General features: G+C 32.2%; 1 pseudogene; it reads right to left on the reverse strand.

The window, feature by feature from the left end:
- Positions 1 to 11060, reverse strand: part of LOC107030295 — a 21733-nt pseudogene extending 10673 nt beyond the window's left edge.
- Between the last annotated feature and the right edge of the window lie 11077 nt (positions 11061 to 22137).

The following is a 22137-nucleotide window of genomic DNA, read 5'->3' on the forward strand; positions in this document are numbered from 1 at the left end:
TTTTTATTAATGAGTTTAAGTCTTCCGCATTACTTTCTGTTGATATTAAATTGAAATGTTAAGGTTTAGATTGGTTGGTTCGCTCACATAGGAGGGTAAGTGTGGGTGCCAGTCGCGGCTCGGTTTTGGGTCGTGACATAAACTGACAAAAATATGATGATTTAGGGTCAAAATGATGTATCTTAAGGTTTAAATGAAGTGGAAAAAGACCAAAAGACCCTTCAGTTAATTGTTGTCAGACCAAATGACGACCTGGACTGACGCTCCGTCGTTTCGGTACGTAGGTTCGGTCTGTTTGACAAGTCTTTACTGAAATGGGCATAAATTTTTACTCGGAGGTATGATTTTAGCAAAGTCGGTGGCTATGGAAAACTAATTTAGTTATCAATCTTTCGTATATGATAGGACACATAATTTATTTTGTGCTAAGAGCTATGACCATTTGAAGTTTACCCAAACACATTTCCCCCTTAACTGGCTGCTAACCTCCACCTACAGTCAGACCTATGGACCGTATATGGAATGACATTCTGTGTTGGTCAATCGTGGTTCATGTCAGAGAGTAGGTAAATGACGTGTTGATCAACAAACACAGGCTACGGACTGTAGGTACTTTCATCATTCAACAGTTACTCAATTTTATTAGGCTGAGTTTTTGGGGGTTTCAAACTCAAACTTTAGATGTCTAGTACGGGCCGTGGGTCAAGCTACGGTCCATCGATGGTAACCGTTGATTGCACTTGCATATTTCTGAACAACATATTTTTGGTTTGTTTTGGATACGGCATGTTACATTGTTTGTGAAGGTCAAATTACCAAGAACTAATTTATAAATTATCTCTTGATTGTTAAATTCGACATCTGAAAGTAGACATTTGAAAAAAGTAAAGTTAAATGGTCAAAGTCACACTACATTTATCAGATTTTCTTTTTTTCTACCCAAACTACCTAAACAAGCATTCCCTTTTAATTTATTTATTTCAAAAATTAGTCTTTCCCTTTCCGAACTTCTTCTTCTACACAGTTAAGTTAAATATTTGATTCAGAACTACTTCATCTTCTTCTTCTTCTTCTTCTTCTTCTTTTTCTTGTTCTTCTCTTCTTCTTCTTCTTCTTCTTATTCATCTGTACAATTAATTAATTGTATACTTTGCTCCTTTTGAGTGGTTCACTGAATAGAAGACACACTGCATTTTGTGGACTCAATTTTTCCTTTTTGTTTCATTCTACTGTCACGCATCCTGGTATGTTTTTTACAATTATTAATTTATACTTATGATATTGATTTTTGTTTTTACTACATATTTTTAACATTGTTATTTATTTTTCGCTACAGTTATTTGTTTATATGATTTTTTTGTTATTTTCATAATAATGTCAATATTAAAAGGAGCAAAAAAATAAAATTTCAAATGATAAACTAGGAATTAATTCTAATTATATGATATATAATAATGACTATTCTCTTAGACCAAATTATTTATTTTAAGTTTTTTTCCGATTTTCCCTTTCTTCTCTTTTTTCCTTTTCAAGGATCCTTAATGTTTTGTTTGTGCATAACTTCAATTCCAAAACACTATCATAACTATATTACACATCGAATATGGATATTGGAAGATGATATTTTAATTTAAAAACACATAATGACTACATATTACTTATTTGCATATCATATGATTATTTAACTATTGTTGTTAAAAACAAAATTTGCAATGAAGAAAATTGAGAAAATATTTATTTGACTCTGGAATAAAAGACATTATGTAACCATGGTAAAGTGAAATTATGTAAACTTGGAAAAAATAGTGTTATGATTTTTAATTTTACCTTTTTTTTTAAATATAACAAATGGTAAACTAGACGTGAATAAGCTTGCATGAAAAGTTCTCACTTTTATGAAAGCTTTTTAATTTTATTGGAAAATTGTAACTTTTTTTTTAAAAGGTGCAACTTTTACGAAAAGTTGTGACATTCATTAAGAGGTGCAACTATTATGAAAGTTTGTAACATGTATGAAAGATTGTGTCCTTTCAAAAAAGTTTCGACTTTTTCGAAGAGTTGTGACCTTTTCAGTAAGGCACAATTTTCATTTGTTCACACTACCCTTTAATAGCTATAAATAGAAGGGTTTCCTCTCATTTTAAAATAACGAAAATTCTGAAGTTCTTTTTCTGCATAGTTAAATATTTGATTCAAAACTTTTTCTTCCACATAATTAAATATTTTTGTATTTTGCTCCAGTTGACTTACTCACTAAGAAGGACAATAACAAGGACAAAATCTACATTCATTGGGCTCGATTTTTTCGTTTTTTTATTTCATTCGATTGTTATAGATCCTGATATATTTTTTTATATAGTCTTTAATTTATGGTTATAATATTAATTTTAGGTTTTTACTACATGTTTTAAATATTATTGTTTATGTTTTTGTAAAGTTATTGTTATAAGTATTTGTTAGTACAAAATATATGTAATTCAAACTATGCAATTGCACAAATAACTTTTTACAAAATACATTTATTTACAATATTTTCCAAAGAAATCTTTTCCTCTACAAGCAATCAAGCGTAAGAATTTACATGATATTATTTTATTGTCATAATAATGTTAATATTAATAGGAGTAAAAAAACGAAAGCAAGTCAAATGATAAAATTAAAGATAATAATTAATTATAATTATATGATACACAATGATGACTATTCTCTTATACCAAAGTACTTTTTTTAGAACTTTTTCCTCGTTATCCCTTACGTCTCTTTCATACTTTTCAAGGATCCTTAATGTTTTGTTTGTGCACAACATCAATTCCAAAACAATATCATAACTATATTACATATAAGATTTTTATTTTGGAAGATTTCATTTTAATTTTCAAACACATAATGACTAGATATTACCTATTGATATGATTATGAAACCTTTGCTCTTGATAAACACATTATTTTTATAAATACATTTTTTAAAAAATAATTTATAACATTCAAAGTAATTTATAGTTTTATACTAACGATATCTACAAAGAAGAATATTGAGAAAATATTAATTTGGTCTCTAATTAAAGACACTATGTAACCACGGTAAAATAAAATTACATAAACTAGGAGAAAATAGTGTTATCATTTGTAGTTTTACCTTTTATTTTAATATAGTAAATGATAAATTAGAATTGAATAGTCTCTATACTCTTAAAATCAGATTTATATACATAGACTAGAACATCAAAATACAAAAAAAATAATTCTAATAGATTTCAAATAAAAATATTCTAACCGCGTGAAGCACGAGCCCATTTACTAGTTGTATTAAAAAAAAGATGCCAAGTAACTGTCCACGTGAATAAATTTTTTGAGTTATGTTGAACTAAAATAATATTAGCTTAAAATCTTAGGGGGTTACTATTTTTGGACAAAAATCTATATCAGATCATTTGTAAATATTCATGGGTCATTTGTAAAAAGATTCACCCAACATCTTCATGCTCCAACAATGATCCTCATCCTTCAATTGTGGTTTGTGCCTTCGAATTTCTAATATCGACTTTGTCCTCGAACTATCCCCTATTAAGTTTTAATTATGTTGTAGATTCTACATAAATAAAAAAAAAGTTAGTTAAGAAGTGGTAATATAGGATAAACTCGGCATCTTTTTTATTTTGATGTTTTGACCTCAGGAGGTCGGTATCCTTATTTTTATTTTTGAGTTTTGACCTCCGGAGATCAGTATTTTTATCAATCAACTAATGTCAAGACAACCCAAAGAATTCCAAATAAGCTATTTAAAAATAAAATACATCGAACCCGAAGAATTAAAAATAAACTATTTTAAGATAAACTTCATCCAACAAAAATAACACAATATTTTCTACATATACAATAAACTATGTCAAAATAAATTTCATACAACTTCAAAATAAACTAAAATACGATCAAAGAATTCCAAAAATATAGTAGTCTAACATGTCAAATTGATACAACTACTCCTTATCACCCTCATTCTCCTTATCAGACTTATCATTCTCATCACCCTCACTCTCCTTATCAGACTTATCATTATCATCACCCTTCTTATAAGATCCATCACTGCTGACCGGACATGGAGGAAGAATATTCCCCAATAAAAAAGAAAAGTTGGTTGTTGGTAAAAAAAGGTCACTTCTTTAGCCAATACTTAAGTTTGAACATCTGTACAGTAATTCCTATAACGAAATTCAAAATAAGAAATGTTATCAGAAATTGCTCATGATGTAATTATTTTTGACCGTAAGTATTTATAAGTAATGTAATAAAAAATGTACAGTAGAACTACCACATGTTCCCCTCAATGGCTAAGATCTAAGAGGAACATGGGGTTTGGTGCTTTTTCAATTCTTCAAATGTGAATTACATGCTAAATGAAAGAAATCAACATTTAATGCAAATTTTGAAAGATCTTTGATTTGTTTCTACGACAAAGAGATTTATAATATAGCAATTTAAAAACTATTAAGAGTATTTTGTCCTAAAGCCCACATTTGTTAATATTATTCTAAAAAATTTCACACGTCACATTACCAAGTTCAGAAACCCTACCTTCTAATTGTCCACATTAAAAGATACAAAACAATACATTTAATAGACAATAGTGCGGCAAGTTATGGTGATCTGTAGATACTGGTTGGTGTAATATAAGTTTGCAGGAGGTGCATTGAGAGCATTAATATATATTCTCTTATAGCATATAGAGACAATAAAAAGAAGCAACCTGATATTTTCTTGAGTTGAGTTTTTCAGCCTTCTGTATTTCAATCTGCTGGCTTGTAGTTTCACCACTCTACTTCAGATACCCAAACTGAAAAGAATTTTTAGTTGAGAGTCACTAACATATACATATACATATGTATATATACATATATATATACATATACATATATATATACACACACACACACACACACATATATATAGATATATATAACCCCCATAGTTGAATAAGAAAGTTCCGTCTCCAGTTCAGGGGAAGGACAAAGGAAAGATTCAGCGAAGGATAAGGTGGAATGAGATCCTCTGGTTGCAACGGTTTTACATTCATGTGAATCAAGAGATTGGCTTGAAAGGCTTTCCAACTAGCCATAGTACACTCGCGAGTTGTCCTTCTTCATTAATCGGCTAGAGGACTTGACGGACCACCGCAGAGGTCGGAAGAAGATTCTTGGAGACCACGGCAACCCTTGCTGAAAGGGTCTTGCTCTCCCTTAGCAGCGGGAAAGGAGTCTATCTATCTGCCTAGCTTTGGTAGATTTCCCCCAACGCAATCCACAGAAATTCCACGAATCCCTTGGTGGATAAGTCTGACGACTCAGCAGCAGTGCGGAATTGAGTTTCTTGTCTGGTGGATCTGATCTATAGTTAGGGGGCAATACATACCAAAAGGTTCGAAGAAGGAAGGCGCAATTCATATGTATAACTAGAGAAACAAATAAAAAATAGTAATAGAAAGAATAACTAAACTCAAACAACGTCAAGAAAGAATAATTAAACTTAATGCATCAACTTTCTTGTCTTGAAGTGGTAAAAAAAAGACTTACATATAAGATTGTGTTCAAATTATCAAAACAAATAAAAAAAAGAATGCATTCAACAATGAATAAACAAGAAAATTGAGTCCGTGAGAGTGTGACAACTTGACTCATGATCATATGTAGTATAAAGAGGATAAGTCGAGGAACTTGTAGTGCTGCCAGAAATAAGGAGAAAGATAAGTCGATCAAACAATAAAAATTAATTTACTAAAATTTACGGTATGAATAAAATAAAGGGACCATAATTGAAAATTTTTACAACAAAATGAGAGAAGAGACTGATAAAATAAAATTGAAAGAAAACAAGTAAAGAAAGAATAAGGAAGGAGGATTTACCAAAAATCATGAATGATAAATGCCTTCAGCAATGTTTATTGGTGCTTCTTCATTTTCACTTTTGGGATTTGCAACCTAGTAAAAATTATCACAGTAGATGAAAAGAATTTATTGCAAAGCAAATGTTAATAACATAGGTTTAAGATTTTAAAATCAAGTACCCTGTCTAGTAGTTCTTTCATGAGGTTGTTCCCTCTCAGCAACAATGCCATGAGGTTGTTCCTCACGTGTCTTGCTTTTAGTAAACTACTCTTTCATCATCTCCTGAAAATAATTGGGATTACAATTTGTCACACGATAAATGTTATTTAAGTTATGTGAAAAGTACATATCGGTGTAACGAAACTTAAGACCCTTTCAACGGTTTATATAAAATGTATCGCGTACATTTATCCTATACCGGTACAAAAAAAATAGGCTTAAGGTTTATCGATGGTGTTACATCATCAAAGCTGAAAAGTGCTCTGTCCTCATCCACGTCTTTGACTCCATCACAATGTCCTTGATTTCCGTAGTGTACGCCACATGTAGTACATCATTTTTACTTTTTAGCACAAAAAGATTTAAGTATGTAAATGAGACAAAAGTATAACAAACAACTTTAGCTGTTGAGTTCTTCCGTTACTTTGATTGAAAAGTTACAACTATGTGAAAGTCGTATAAAATTTTGAAGAACCTTATACAAATGCTCTCAATTTCGTAATGTTAGCCATTTTGTAGATTACGATTTTGCTGTGCTATACAGAACATAGATTGATCCCTGCATCATGTTCCATGTATCTTCAACTTGATATTCATATTCTCTTGGAATTAACTTGGCATCATCAATCAGGAAATAAAGAATCAGTTAACTTACCCGAAAGTACAATTGACTATGAACCTTATGTGTACAAAGAATCCAACTCTATTGCGCTCTTCTAAGCTTCAACCGTATTGTTGAAAAGGTTGTAAATGTCACTGTAGATTGCCACATTACTTGAGGAAACAACTAACAATATCATGACCGATGAAACTAGCATTCCTCTTGGTTGCATTTCCATGTGTATCTCTCTGATCAATGACAAACATGGAGAATTAAGTTTAAGTATGTAAGAATGATTACAGATAAGTAGTTGAAAAGGGAAGATGGTACTCACCTAAGGAAAATAGCAGCTGAATAAGTGAAACCAACAAAGACAGTAGTCCTGGCGCCAGTAAACTGGAAGGCATCCAAGATCTTAGGTACACAATTTGCTCCAAAAAATATGAGACAGACGAGAGTTGCTATGACTGAAAGGAATCTGCGATTATTATAGGCAATAGGAATTGCACAGAGAAAAAAGTGGCAATCGATATTAAGGAGAAGGGAGAAGAAGAAAATTGGGAAAACGATCATCAAGTGGATCACATAGCTCACTCGCACCACATCATTAAGTAATGAGCCGTAAAGAATTTCAAGTTCACCATCAAAGTGGGGGAGTACATCATCCAAGGTATGATCACCAAAGAGAAGGAATCTAAAAAAGCTGGTTGCTATATGTACAGTTGAGCATAACACATTTTTAAAGTACTGACTATTGACTTCATCTGACTTCCATCTCTTAGCTCATTCTCTATTGGATGTACTGTAATACTCATCAAACAAGTATTAGAGTTTTGTATGTTTTACAAGTAATTTCTGGGCACTCATTGAGCAGTTATCAAGTCACATTCATTTTAGCACATCCCATGCAATGAAAATAAACATGAGGCTTTACATATGATCCTATTATCTGATGTTCAAAATTCAAACTTGTAGCAGAAGCTAGAATATTCTATATTTGTTTTATAAATTACCGAAGAGTCTGTAACCTGATAAAGAAAATTCCTCACAAACTATAGATACAAAACAAGTGTAAAGCAAAGTACTATCGATGTGATAAAATATAGTTTGAGGAGTATGACATAAACCAACAAAGATTTTCACCAAACATCATATTTAGCATGTCATATATGAACCTTTAGAATTTCAATAGGGAGCAACTATAGTCCAATATATTGATATTCATGAAACAGATAATCAAGTGAGAGATGAAGAGTTGTGCAACTAATACTAACAGCAAAACATCTAAAATAGTGTTACATGCCTCTTGCTTCTATCTGAAATGAAAATTTAAATTCTCACTCAAAAGTCTTCATATAAGCAAAGTTAGAACAGACCTACTAGCCGTCAATACTTATTATTTTTACTTCAATTTTTTTCATAGATATATCACCAATTCACTGTGTTCACATATGATATCAACATTCTATCAGAAATGTGTATCAATAACCTAGAACTTGGAGTGTCACGATCCAATGTACATCCTAGAAGTTAGTGCATCCTTCAAGTAGGAACACGAGGTACTTGACCTCTACAAGGTCTTATACAAGACCTTAGATACTCATTCATTGCATATATACGAAAAGTAGTGCGGGATTAAAACTTTTCTTTTAAACGTAATGCGGAATCATTTTATAAAACTTCTAACATATGTCTCAAAAACCATCTATGACATCATGATAAAATAGTCTAAACATAGAAAAGAACATAAAAGACAACATAGTGGTGGTGTCTTCGGATGCTATGAGGACTCACCAATTTTTAGTTCTTGAAAGCCTTGGAAACTCTACCCTTCAAAGAAACTAAATCTTCTCAAGACCCTACTCTGATCAATAAAATCGTATCGAAACGTGACACTCAGATCAATCAATATTGTTAAATTATCATTTTATTATCCCTAATTTTCAGTGCATTAAAAATATTTTATCAAGCCTTCTTTATTCAAAACATCACTTCGATAGAGAGGGCTCATGATTATTTATTTCAGAATCTGTTGATTTTAGACCAATCATAAAACATACAATCAAGTAAATCGGGAACTTCATCATCTCACTCAATGTTTATCAAGCACTATTAATAGTCTATCTATCAAATAAAATAACCCATAACCTACCTCCACCAATGATTTGAAGTCAAGCAAGCTACTTCACTGATGTGTTTCCTTTTCTCAATGCTTTAGAATGTTTCCAATTTATCAAGTATGCATAATATATCAGCAAATCAATCCGTAGACACTCATATTACTATAACCAAATTCCTAAAATTTTATACCAACTAATGTATCAAGGTTAGTATTTCTCAAATAGCAAGTGTAGAGTTAAGTCTTATTTCCTCTCAATAACTTAATCTAATTATTTTTATATAATACATTAATACACCTAAAATTTAATTATCTATAATAATATATAAAACATTCTATAAAAACCTAGCACCATAACAAAATCTATTACATCGAAACTAACAAAGAACTCATTGAATTCAAATCACCCGTAAGTAAATTTGCAGAAGCAAGATCGACTCTCTACTCTACATCGTAATTAATAATATCTCATAACCCTCAAGTAATCATCGTTATGAAATTATTATCTACTCACAATTTTGTTCCCATAATAATCAATCTTTAGAACAGAGAATCATACTTGTCCTTAAGCTTTTGATAAACAAAATTTAAACAATTTCTAATCATTCTCTAGCCAACAACATATATTATATAGTAAGTCATGCTAACCTAATCAATAACCTCAAAAATTATCCGTCATTAGCCAATAATGGCCTAACATTTTCCCTCTCAAATTGTCAAGGAACGTAGTACAAAAGTTCCAAATTCCAAATTTCAATTTCAACATTGCCAAATTTCCGTTCCAAATATAATTATAACGACCAAGAACCAAATAAAAATTACATCTATTCCATATATTCGACACTATAGTAGTACAGTATTCTTTCAAAAATTAGATTGTGATTTACAAAGAAACGTACCAGCAGAAACACCGACGATTGATTTAGAAACAAACGTACTGAAATTTCTTAATCAGATACAATTATTCAAGTCAAAGTAACTGATCAGCACAAACAAGATGATGAGAAGGGAGAGAAGTTACTAGTGCTATCCACACAACCTTCCTTTTTTAATGCATCTTGAATGCAAACTCCTTTTGTAAGCTGACATTATTATCAAATTAATCATTCTTGTAACTCTAAAACTCAAAAGGAAAACAAATAGAATCATAAGGGAAAAAGTACTATTCCTCAATTAGCTATACCCTTGCCTTGATTTATTCTGTATGATGCAACAACTCTTTTCCACTTCTTTTTTGTGAGCCACGCAAAATAGAAATGCCAAAATTCAAAATCTTTTCAATGTCATCAAAAGAAGAAACAGATGTCCAGGTGTTTATAAGCATCAGAGCATGTGAAACAAAATCCATCCATGAATCACAGTATCGACATAAATGTTGTGCATCCAAATTGATGCTTCCTCCAACTTTCCCAGCCATGTTACCTCGTATAGAACAATCTATATGGGAAACATATCCACATATGTATTAATCTATTGTTGCTTCACATCAACAAAAATGTACCCATCATAGTTCTAAAGCAAAGGATACAATAATAACCTCGGGAAAAACAAGGTTCACAGCGACAAATATCCCAAACCATGGCCGAAAAAGGATTTTATTTTAATAAATTGCTACAAATTTTGTTACCAACAATACACGTAATGGCTCTTATAGGAAAATCAGACAGTAAAGACTGTAATTTTGTCCCTAAAGATGTAGTCCTCTCTATCATATATGAGTCAAAAATTTATTGATTAAAAATAAAACAAATTTGGCATCAAGTCAATTAAAAGATGTGTTAAGGGTTTTTTTTAATTGAAGCAAACAACCCAATAAATATCTACATGCTATATACCAAAAAGCTAACATTTTGAGCTTGGTGACTTCATCGAAGAAATCGTCCAACTAAATGACGCAAAAAATTGGTTAATATCCATGTCAGGATACTCAGAATGAAGATACTTTTCAACCGAAATACTACTTCAAAAAGCATTTTATTCGTCCACTTTTTGGAGCCTAAAAATGCTTCGGAAGATCCAAATATCTATCTCCATAGGTACCAGAACTTGAAACTCTTTTCCCTGCCCGCCAACCCCACTTATCACTAGCATTTGTAAAATCTACAGGAGCATATGGTAAGCCTTCGCCAGAGTCGCACTCATAAACAGGATAAATTTCAAGCCCAATATCACTGATTCTAGAAGCACTCCCATTATATACAACATGTGCATGACTCTCCCCAACCTCCTTCTTGGCAAACATTTAGCTGGAAATCTCTAACTCTGTTGATTTAAAAATCTCTAACTCTGTTGATTTAAATAGAAGAGTGAAACCATAAAAATATGAAACGTCAGAATTCCATAGTAGAAATCAAACAATTTTGGCTATAATATATTGGAAGAAAAAATAGCTAAAGGAGAAAAGCAAAAAGTTAGCCATATTCTTCAGCAAAAACAAGTTAGCTACTGTTTGATCTGAAAAAGTTATGCTTCAGATGAAGATAAATATTAGAACATTCGGCATGAGCTACAAAAACACTATCCTCCCAAGGAGACATTAAAGCTGATCAGTAGAATGTTTGTGTATAATGCAACATGCCTGACATAAACACCTAGACTTCAAAGCCACCTTAGGTGTGAAAATATTACTAGGATACTTTAAAAAAATACTTTTGAAGAACTTTCTAAGAAACGACAAAATTGAAGAATTTTTTAAGAATAGAAACTTAAAACTAGTAAAGAAAATAGAATCTGAAAAAAAATAAAAATAACAAACAAAATATTTTCAGAAAAAAAATTTTGACCCCACTAAAAGCAAAATGTTTCCATAAGAAAATTTGTTCCCTCAAGTACTCAAGGTTGATGGAATATATCATCTCATAATAGAATAATGTTACGTATTAATACATAAAACCACGGTGTCAGCAAACCAGTCGACAACAATAAAATTCACTTAGAATACTAAATTTAGTAGAAAAGAAAGAAGTTCAAAAATTAGTTATTAAAAAATAAGAGAAACCCATCTATTTATAGAGAATAGATGATAGTGTGAATGGCTTCTGTTGTAACTTATCAGAAAGACGCTCAGCCCTTCAAAAAATTCACAACCTTACGGAAATGTCATAACTTTTTATCCAAGTGTCAACTCTTAATGAAAGTTGCAACTCTGTAGGAAAGTCAAATTTCTTTACAAAAGTCAATTTCAATTACATCTTTTTAAACCAAACAATTACTCTTACCATCAAATAAATTGTGTCCTTGAAGGGTTCTATTTTGTAGATCCCACAACAAGCCAATCCTAATATGGGTCTCAAATCCTTTTAATTGGCTAAAAATTAAGGTTTTCACCAGTTCATGAAGAAGAATAAAAATAAAAAATCTCCTATCAGAAATGCACAAACAATCCCTGTCAAAAATTATACAACTAATTTTTTGTTTCAACCCATTAAAGTTATGTTTTGAATTTACTTCACCCCTATTTTATAGAATGTTAGTTAGTCTCACGACCCAAAACGAGTCATGAGTGGAACCCACACTTATATTCCTATGTAAGAGAACAAATGAATCCAACCCAAACTTATATTTATCATTAAACTTATGAAATACAAATCATAATGCGGAAGCTAAAATCTTATTAGTGTAAGAAACACAAATCTATTAAAGTCTACTATATGTAATTTTCAAAACATGAAAGTCATCATATTAAGGACATCTAATCTTCAAATACTTAGTCTAAGAGTGTTAAATACACCAAAATAAATTAATAAAACAGTTTGTCTCAAATGTAATGACATCATCTCATAATCGAGAGAGTCTAAAACGATCTTTAATGAGTAGCTCAACCTAGAACCAGATATGTTGGTGACTAGCTAGGGCTGAGCGCAAGTCAAAGTCGCTGGTACATTACCTGCATTCCATAAAAGGGAACAAAGGAAAACACATGTACGTTTCAGTACGTAGCAACATGTAATGAGTAGGTATCATCGGCCAATCCAAAATAAAGCTAATATACAATGAAAAGTAATATAAAATCAATAATAACACTTAGCATGTGACAAGTAACAAACAACATGAACCAGTGATAACAATTCTAAAGTAAGTACACAATCAATCTCAATATCAAGCACACGTATGGAGACTCATGCCTCCACACAACACTCATTTGGGAAATGGGTTCTTTGAAATTGAGTACATTAAGTTAATTCAACATATTTTTCCTTTCATGTTACCATGTCGGAGCGTCACACTCAGATCCAATTATTCCGTGTTGAAACATGACACTCCAATCCTTAATGTTGTGTTCGAACATGACACTTGGATCCATAATAGGGGTTTGAATGTGAAATCTGATCCATTAATATTGTTAATGTAGCAATTATTATCACAACATTTTTCATAATTTGTATTGACCATATTGATATGTGTTGAAAAAAGCTTTGGAATAAGTGAATAAGCATGTAATGAATGTTGAACTCTTATGAGTTGAAAGTGATGTTTTAGTTGCATTGTGTAAAAGGTCATGAGGTTATGTTGATTTGAATTGTAACTCATGTTTTGATATGTTGTTTATTGGGCTGCTATTCTTGATTCTATTTCTTCCTTTAAAAGAATTTTAACGTCACTCAGGGACGAATATTCCTAAAGAGGGGATAATGTAATACTCCGAAAGTCTAAAGTATAATATAGAGCCTAACAATAGAGTCTAAGAGTTGTAACACTGTTTTAAGGTCGAATATAATGTATATAACTCATTAAAAAAGTCTTAGAATCAAAATGTCAAGGAACGTCCATGACGTCCGTAAACTAGTTCAAGAGGTTCTAGCGTGCCTTATTCTATTTGAAAAGTATTGAAGAATCGAAAAATGATGAAATTTGGTGTAAAGTTATCGAACACACATTAAATTTTGTGTATAGTCGAACGTCCGGGTACGACTCTGCAAGGACCAAACAAAGGGTCCTTGAGGAGGGCCATTCCTGTTTGGCTAAAAGATATCAAAAGACAGTGCCATCAATGGTAGCTAGCCAATGAGGCGTAGGCCAATCAACGGGGCGTCAATGGTCCCTTAGTAAATTTCGTTAGGGTTCATGTTGGCAAGTCTCTTCCAAAATGACGGATGTGCAGCACGGAAGGGACACTGGCCGTAGACTGACCTATGACACATAGGTCGGGGTCTCGTAGGTCAGGTCACTGTTTTGGCTGCCACATTTTAATTAATAAAATTAATTAATTAGATGATTATTGAATTAGTTAGGGGTTAGGGGAGGTCTAATGAAGTTTGTTAATCACTTATATAAATCCCCTAACGTAATTAAACTAAACCCAACTCAAATAGTTCCCAAAACCCAATTGTTCTTCCTTTGCTCTTCTTTTTCTCTCCCAAACAAAAGAACTCCATTGAAGGCTAGGTCAAGATCTAAGGGCAGAAATAAGGGAAGTTTTCTTCATCATATTCAATCAATAAACAAGGTATGTAATTCTTTTCACCATTGGGATTCCTTTCCCAAAAGGGTTCCTTCCAATTGATTTCAAAAAGATGAGTTTCAAGTGGGTTTTCTTTTATTACGAATTTGATCTTCTAAATTGCTTTGTTTATGGTTGTTTTCGATTATTTTACTTAGATTGTGATTTATTATGATTCAATCATGCTAGTTTTTGGTGAATTACTCTAGGTTATGAAGTACATCATGAATTTGACCTAAATCCCTAACCCTAGGCTATGAACTAGTGATCAATTGTTTTGTATTGATTCAATTGACTTTATAATCTTGTTGATTACTATTGAATGATTATATTAGACCCATTGTTGGGATGAATTGTATGGTTGTTGGTAAATCCTTGTATGATGGCTTGTGAAGGAGATTGGGGTAAGTCTTTTGATCTCAATCCTTTTACTTTATTATGATTAATTGTGTTCTATTATGAAGTTATATTGAATTATTACTTATGATAATATTTATTAAGGTTTGTGTGATATTGAATTGGGATGTCTTGAATTATGACTTGTGATTTGTTGTCTAGGATGTAATGACATGAGGGTAGTGATTAATTTGCCTATGTGCCTTGTCATAATGTGATTATGTAAATATTCTAACCTCACATGTGTGAATTGTAATGAAAGGATAATACTCATGTAATTCCTATTGAGCTATGATCATAACTATATAATTGGTAGAACCTATGACCTGAACTAAGTTATGACTATTCATGAAAGACATTTCAAAAGGGGCTTTAGCTTAGCACCAATTGAACTAGAAATGAGGAGTGTCCCTTCCTACATAGGGGAGGTAGGATCATTAATGTACTCATAAGATTGGAGACTATAATGCATGTAGCATAAAAAGGGTCCCAACTAAGTTTCCTAGTTCTTGAACTATGTTGCCCCCATAGGAATACTAGCTAGTAGTTCCACATAGATGATACGTTCATGTTTTGATACTACCTTTGCAAGTAGCCTACCTTCTTTCCGTATAGGGTTCCATGACACCGGTTTCCATATTAGCGCATGTTGTTTATGTCGGTGAAGGAAAGATGTTCCCAAAAGGTAAAATGAAGCAAAGAAGTGAACACTAACTAGGATCACCTAATGGGTTTAGCTTAGTCTAGGTAGGGGTATGGGACTCTACCTATACATTGCACAAGTTAGCCTTGAGGGAAGTCTCAGAAGGATGTTCTTCTGTGTTTTTGTGCTTATAAATGTAAATGATATGTATATGATGATCTTACATGTTAATGACGCTATGTGATTTTTTTTTCACTTATGAACATGTTTTTGGTCTCTATTGCTAAAGTATGATGATATTTACTCTTAATGATATAGTATGTGAAGTTGGACATTACTTATGGTTCTTGTTGGGTTTTCTTGGTTGAGTTAGGTTATGGGTCCTTACTTAGTCATTGCACTAGTAGACTTAATGAGGGTTCATGAGTAAAGGTCTTCCTTTGTTTATGATGTTATGAACTCTTATACATGCTTGTCGACATTAAAACATCATGATAGAGTTGTCTCGATTATGTGCTCAATTATATTTATATGCATATTTACTTGACTAGTCTTGGTCTAGTCATGTTCTTGACTTAATGAATATGTACTATTGTATTGTATTGGTTCTTGAATGTGCATAAGGCTTTTCAAAGTAAATTAGCATTCTCTAATGAAATACCCTTTTTAGCATGATTTCTATGTTGTATGTGCATATTGTCCTATACTTAGTACAACTGATGTGCTAACCTTATTTCCCCCCCTCCCCCCAACATTTTAGGTCCCTTTGGTTGAAGGGTTCGTGACAACTTTTGAATGAAAGCTTGTAATCACTCTCCAAGTGGGTATGTCCTCAAGTCCGCAGATGATGCCTTGTTATTACTCTAGCTATAATTCTTTGTTATAGTCTAACAATGATTATATCATTCATGTTGTTTCGATATATTGTTGTAAGCCCTACGTGGCATATCTACATTGTGTAAGGGCTTGTTCCCATATGTTTGACTCCATTTCGAATGTTTAATATGAGATATCCCTTTTAAGACTATGTTATATATATATATATATGTTTGTGTGTATATATATATATATATATATGTGTGTGTGTGTGTGTGTATATATACATATATGTGTGTGTGTTTGTGTGTGTGTGTGTGTTTGTGTGTGTCTGTCTGTGTGTCTGTGTGTCTGTGTGTGCTCCATAAAAGTAGAAGACTATGTAATCTTCTTATACGAAGGGTCTATGTATACTCTATTTAAATATATTATGTGTAAGTTAGAGGTCATGTAAACCTCATGAAGTAGTGTAAAGGAAAAATTTTCAATTTTCCGCATTTTCACCCTATGAATATAATGAATGATGAATGCTAAGAGGCTAGTCCTAATCCTCTCCGACGATGACGACGATGGTCACATCTAGGGGGTGACATAATTCATACGAAATTTCTTTAAAAAATCATCCCAAGTAAGAACAAGAGGTTTTACCTAGCCACAAATCATAAGCATACTTTTGTAGTTTTGAAATAGAATACACAAATTTGGCAACATCTGAATACTCTAACTGCTCAAATACCCTCTCCATGCGCTTCAACCATTGTTCATCAGTGGGATCAAAAGTATCATCAAACTCCACTCAAGTTATTTTCCTTATTTTCTCATAGTTAATAACGTTGGGATCATACATCGATTTAGCCATTTTGTGGAAGAATTCAGCCATTTGATGAAAAGGAGGATTCATGGATTGATTACCATAACTCGTGTGAGGATGTGAACCAGCTCTTAGATGTTGATGGTTTCCCACTTCAGACCCACTAGTATGGGGAATATACTGATTAGATATATGTTCTTCAACCCCTTCTAGTGCATGATGTCAGGAACCAGAGGTACCCGAACATTCACCAGCAGCTTTCATAGGTCCATTAGAAAAAGAAGTCATCACTTAATTTCTTCAAAAGAGAATATCACATTGCATTACGCATATGTACATCATGTGTGTGCACTCTACAAGGAATAGTTATATTGCAAACCATGTAAGTGAACATGTAATTTAAGTAGAACCTTTTTGAAAGCAAACAACTTTAAAAGTAATTCACAATAAAAGTCCTAGAACAGAAACCTAGGCTCAAATACCAACACTTGTAGTGACCCCCTTTCGGAAGTACTACCCTTTAATGAAGAGACCTAATTTAATACTTGTGACATTCTAAAGCTATTAACAAGGGAATATTGATTTTAATCTAGTAGATGTACTAGGTTCATAAACAAAAAAGGGATAGTTAAGGATGTGCATCCTACCCCATTTTACATTTATTTGATCTCAAATTAATATTGCGCAAAATTTTAACTTATTCCAAAACAATCAAAGCGAATAAATATGAGATTTTCATGCTTATATTATCCTCACACAGTAAAAGTGATTAAAAAAAATATTATAGACTTCCTAGTAGACAAATAAGGTGGTTTATGATTCAGACAACTATTCAAAACAAGTAGTAAATTTAATATATTTCAATACTTGGGATTACACACCCCAAAAGAACAAAATAAATAGTCATTGTTATATTACCAACCATGGTGACATGATTGAATTAGCCCTCAAAGTTTCACATATATATACAACACATAGCTAATGTACAAGTCCCAAAGTTTATACAAAATATAGATGCTTTTATGAAAATGTGATCTTTCCTCTAACATTCCCTACAATAGAAACAATTTTTCACTAAGCATATTGCATAGTGGTGTAAAAACTATAGGTTCGGGGCCCTTTAAGTTGTCAAGATACCTTTCTAAAGTCATGTGAAGAACAATTGAATCATAATAAATAAAGGGAAAAAGGACAAATATACCCTCAAACTTTTGTAAATGGTATATATATACTCTTCATTATACTTTCAGGACGTCAATACCCCTACCTTCAAAATTTTGCGCATATATACCCTTTAATTTAACGGTGGTACATGTATCTCGATCCTAACAACTAACCTGATATTTGTTAAATTTCTGCCCAAAATTAATAAAAATTCACTCGAATTGATTTTAAAACCCACCCAAATACATAATACCCAGAATCCAAAAATATTAACCAAATCCTCTATATCAATTCACTTAATTTCACATTAAGCAATTTAAACACTTGTTTAACAGCATCTTTCCCCATCTTCATCCTCAAATCATCTTCAGCAGTAAATTTTTCCAATTTGTCCTCAACTTTCTCCTAGAAAAGAAAGATCCATACAAACAACACAATGTTTGATACTAGGATTGGAATTTGGTTAAGTTGTAGGGTTAGATTTGTTTGGAGAGAAGAGGTGAATGAGAATAAGAAGGAGTTTTGGGCTCGTAGTAGGATCTTAAATCTTAAATTAGCTGAATTTTATTTTATTTTATCTAAACAAACTTAGAATATGTAAAACAAACTCATAAAGAAGTTATTCCTCAACGAAAAAATCAACAGCAATTTGTTCTAGTAGATTGCTTACTGCCAAGTTAATGAGCTTTTCCTTTCTTCTTGTGCTCATTCACAAGGTAAATGGGCAAATTATTTTCATTCATTATGATATAGTAGTTGCTAAAAAGTCGATCATGTCTCTCTTCTCTAAAGGATTCCAATTTCTCTAGATTAATCAACCTAGTGTTGATGAATCATCGAGATATGGCTGTATTCTCGTTGATGGAAGTTGCTTTGGCTGATCCTGCGCTTCAATATTTTGCCCTTCTGATCATGATTCGACCTAAAATTATGCATCTTAAGCGTCTCGTACAGTGGCGGAGCTATGTTTGCCACCTTTGTTCTTTTCCCTTAGGTGAATTTATTTGGTGATTAGGGTTAGTATTATTGGGTCATGGGTATTATGTATTTGAACGGGTTTCTAGATTAATCCCGGTAGATTCTTTTAATTTTGGGCAAAAATTCAACAAAAATCATGTGAGTGGTTACGATAGAAAAACGTGTACCACCATTAACTAAAAGGGTATCTATGCTCCAAAATCAAGTTCGATATTTAAATGATCAAATGACAAGAACACTCATAGCCCGATATTACAAGTGATTCAGTAACAAGCCTCGCCCAATATATACATCATGTCGTCAAGCAGGAGCATATATCAAGATGGAAGACGCCATGTATCAGGAGGGTCAAATCTCAATAATCAAGTGATCCATGAACCATATTAAAAGTGGCTTTACAGTTTGTACATAAAATGGAAAATTTTCATTCGTAAGACAGACTAATAATCCAGAGTCAAGATGGAAAATGATCTAAATCAAGAGGCATGTCAATTGTGAAAAAGTCACAGCCACAAGAAGGACTAGGTCCCAACAAGAGTGCTAAGTGATCAAACAATTCGTATAAGTGTAACATTCCGGAAAATTATATGTCTAGTGAAGAGCCCAATAGGTATTTAAGAATGCGTATTGGGGATACATAGGCATTCCAATGCCCAATATTGAGAAATATTGGGTATAGTATAGAAAATTGGCTAAGGGTTATTAGCCAATTTCTATACAATACCCAAATAAGTAAAACATTGGTCATATTAGAAAATATAGTCTTAAAGGGTGTTAGCCAATTTTCTAATATTATTTAGCTTGTTTAAGAAATGTACCTGCAAGGAAGACCCTAATCTAAAAACATATATTTTCTATTATTTGCACACAAAGTACTAGGCATCTAAGTGTCAAGCCTAGTACCATCGCACATGATCATTAAAAATGATCATATAGATTAAACATTGCCCAAGGACATAGTGAGGATCCTTGGGACAATAAGTAAACACTCCCGAATGAAACACAAATAATAGTTAGTTAGGAAATGGCAACCAACCCATGTGCAATAGATGTGAACAATTTTCCAAAGGATGGGACCACCCTAACCGAATTCGGTTAGGGTAGTTTTGGGGGAAAACGTGCACAGGAGACCACTCCAAGTGGGTCCTAAACTTTCTACCAACTCTATACTCTAACCTACTGCCCTAAATAACTAAATGACCTACGACTAACCGAATTGGACCCATTAGTGCACCCGGCAACCTAAGCAAACCGGGTTGACAATAACTTAGTAATACTTAAAGAAACAACCTAGTACCTAACCTAGGATGATCCAAAAGGTTAGTTATGGTCCTAACAATTTAGGGGTACTTTATTAACTCCTGTAGGTTACCTAATTAATTAATTTAGCAAATTAATTAATTAATTTAAAAATGCTAAAACCGAAACTAAAAAGGAAATTTTCAGATTTTTGAGTTAAGACAAGAAAGGGACAACCTAGTACCAAACCTAGGATTGTCCAAAGAGTTAGTAAAGGTCTTAAAAACCTAGGGATACTTTAATAATTATCCTATGCTACTTAGTTAATTGATTTAGAAACTTAATTAATTAATTTAAAGGAGCAAAACAGAAATTACAAAGCAATTTCCAGATTTTGGTTTTTAAAAAAAAGACAACCTAGTACCTAACCTAGGATGGTTAAAATGATTGGTTATGGTCCTAACAACTTAAGCGTACTTTAGTAATTATCTTAGGTAACCTAATTAAGTAAATTACTAATTTAATTAATTAGTTTAAATGATCAAAACTAAATTCTTACACTAACCTAGTACAACTCAATAAACATCCTAGTACTTACCTAGGATGGTCCAAATGGGTTAATTTGGGTTCCAATGACTTAAGGGTAATTTATTACTTACCCTAGGTACATAAATTAATTAAATTAAGGATTTAATGGTTTAATATAAAGTCAAAATGTTGACAAAAATGATAGTCAACACCAATTTCCAGATTTTACTAAGTGTTATGTTCTCCTATGTTTAGTCAACTTAGGAGGCCCGTTTTGGTAATTGGTTAATTAGTTTATTAAATTAACTTATTAAACCTGAGTTTTATAATTCAAGATAATTTCTTAAAACTAAAAATCACGTTAAAACTCATAGTAAAAAAAGGACGCAAAATAGTAAGCAAGCGAGGGAAAAAAATAGAAAATTACATTGATTCTCCTAGGCGATTTCAAGGTTTCTCTAAGTTTTCGTTCAAGATGGTCTTCGTAGGTTAAGTTATACTTAAATTATGGGTTTTATCTCATGGAATTCTTTCTCCAAGAGGCTTTTCAAACGTTACAAACTCATGAATTTCGATACTAGGGTTGTTCCCCAATGATATTGTTTAACGTCCATCTCCCTAGTTATCCTTGTTTTCAATTCTTTAAATATATAGATGTAATCTTGAACATATTGTTGGTATGTGGTTCTAACTTATTTTATAAGTTCTTGATTTATTAATGATTAATGAGGTCTATAGATTGGATTCGGATGATTGAGTGATTAGTTACACAGATTAAGGAATGACATAATTCTTAGTTTTGTGTTCGAGAAATATGCAGTAGTTGTGAGTTGTTTATGAAGCTGATTATACTGTTATAGGATTTTCATTCAATGATAATTATAAGTCAATTGAATGTAAAAAGGTTGGCTTACAACAAATTAAGTTTAAATAACCACCACATGTGAAAGTTTTGTTTATGCAAACAAATTAGCTAGCAAAACTATGTCCAAAATATTATCTCCCAAAATGTGTGAAGTTATAATAACAAAGTGATGCCATTGTCTACACCAAAGAACTCATAACATATGGTATGCCAATCAATGGGACAATTTCCAACATATCCTATCCACACGAACTTGTGAACTTAATAGCATTGAATAAGTAGTTATAACTTTCGTAAAGAATCAAAGCTAGTTAATGAATCTATAATGCCAAAATAACATCATAGCTTGGCTAAACCAAGCATTGAATTGTTCTTGTAAGTTAATCAAAGATTAAAAGTTCAAGTGTAGTGAAAGTTTGGCTTAGGCCAATAAATTTGT

Source organism: Solanum pennellii, chromosome 9 (genome assembly GCF_001406875.1).
Source record: "Solanum pennellii chromosome 9, SPENNV200".
Lineage (NCBI taxonomy): Eukaryota > Viridiplantae > Streptophyta > Magnoliopsida > Solanales > Solanaceae > Solanum > Solanum pennellii.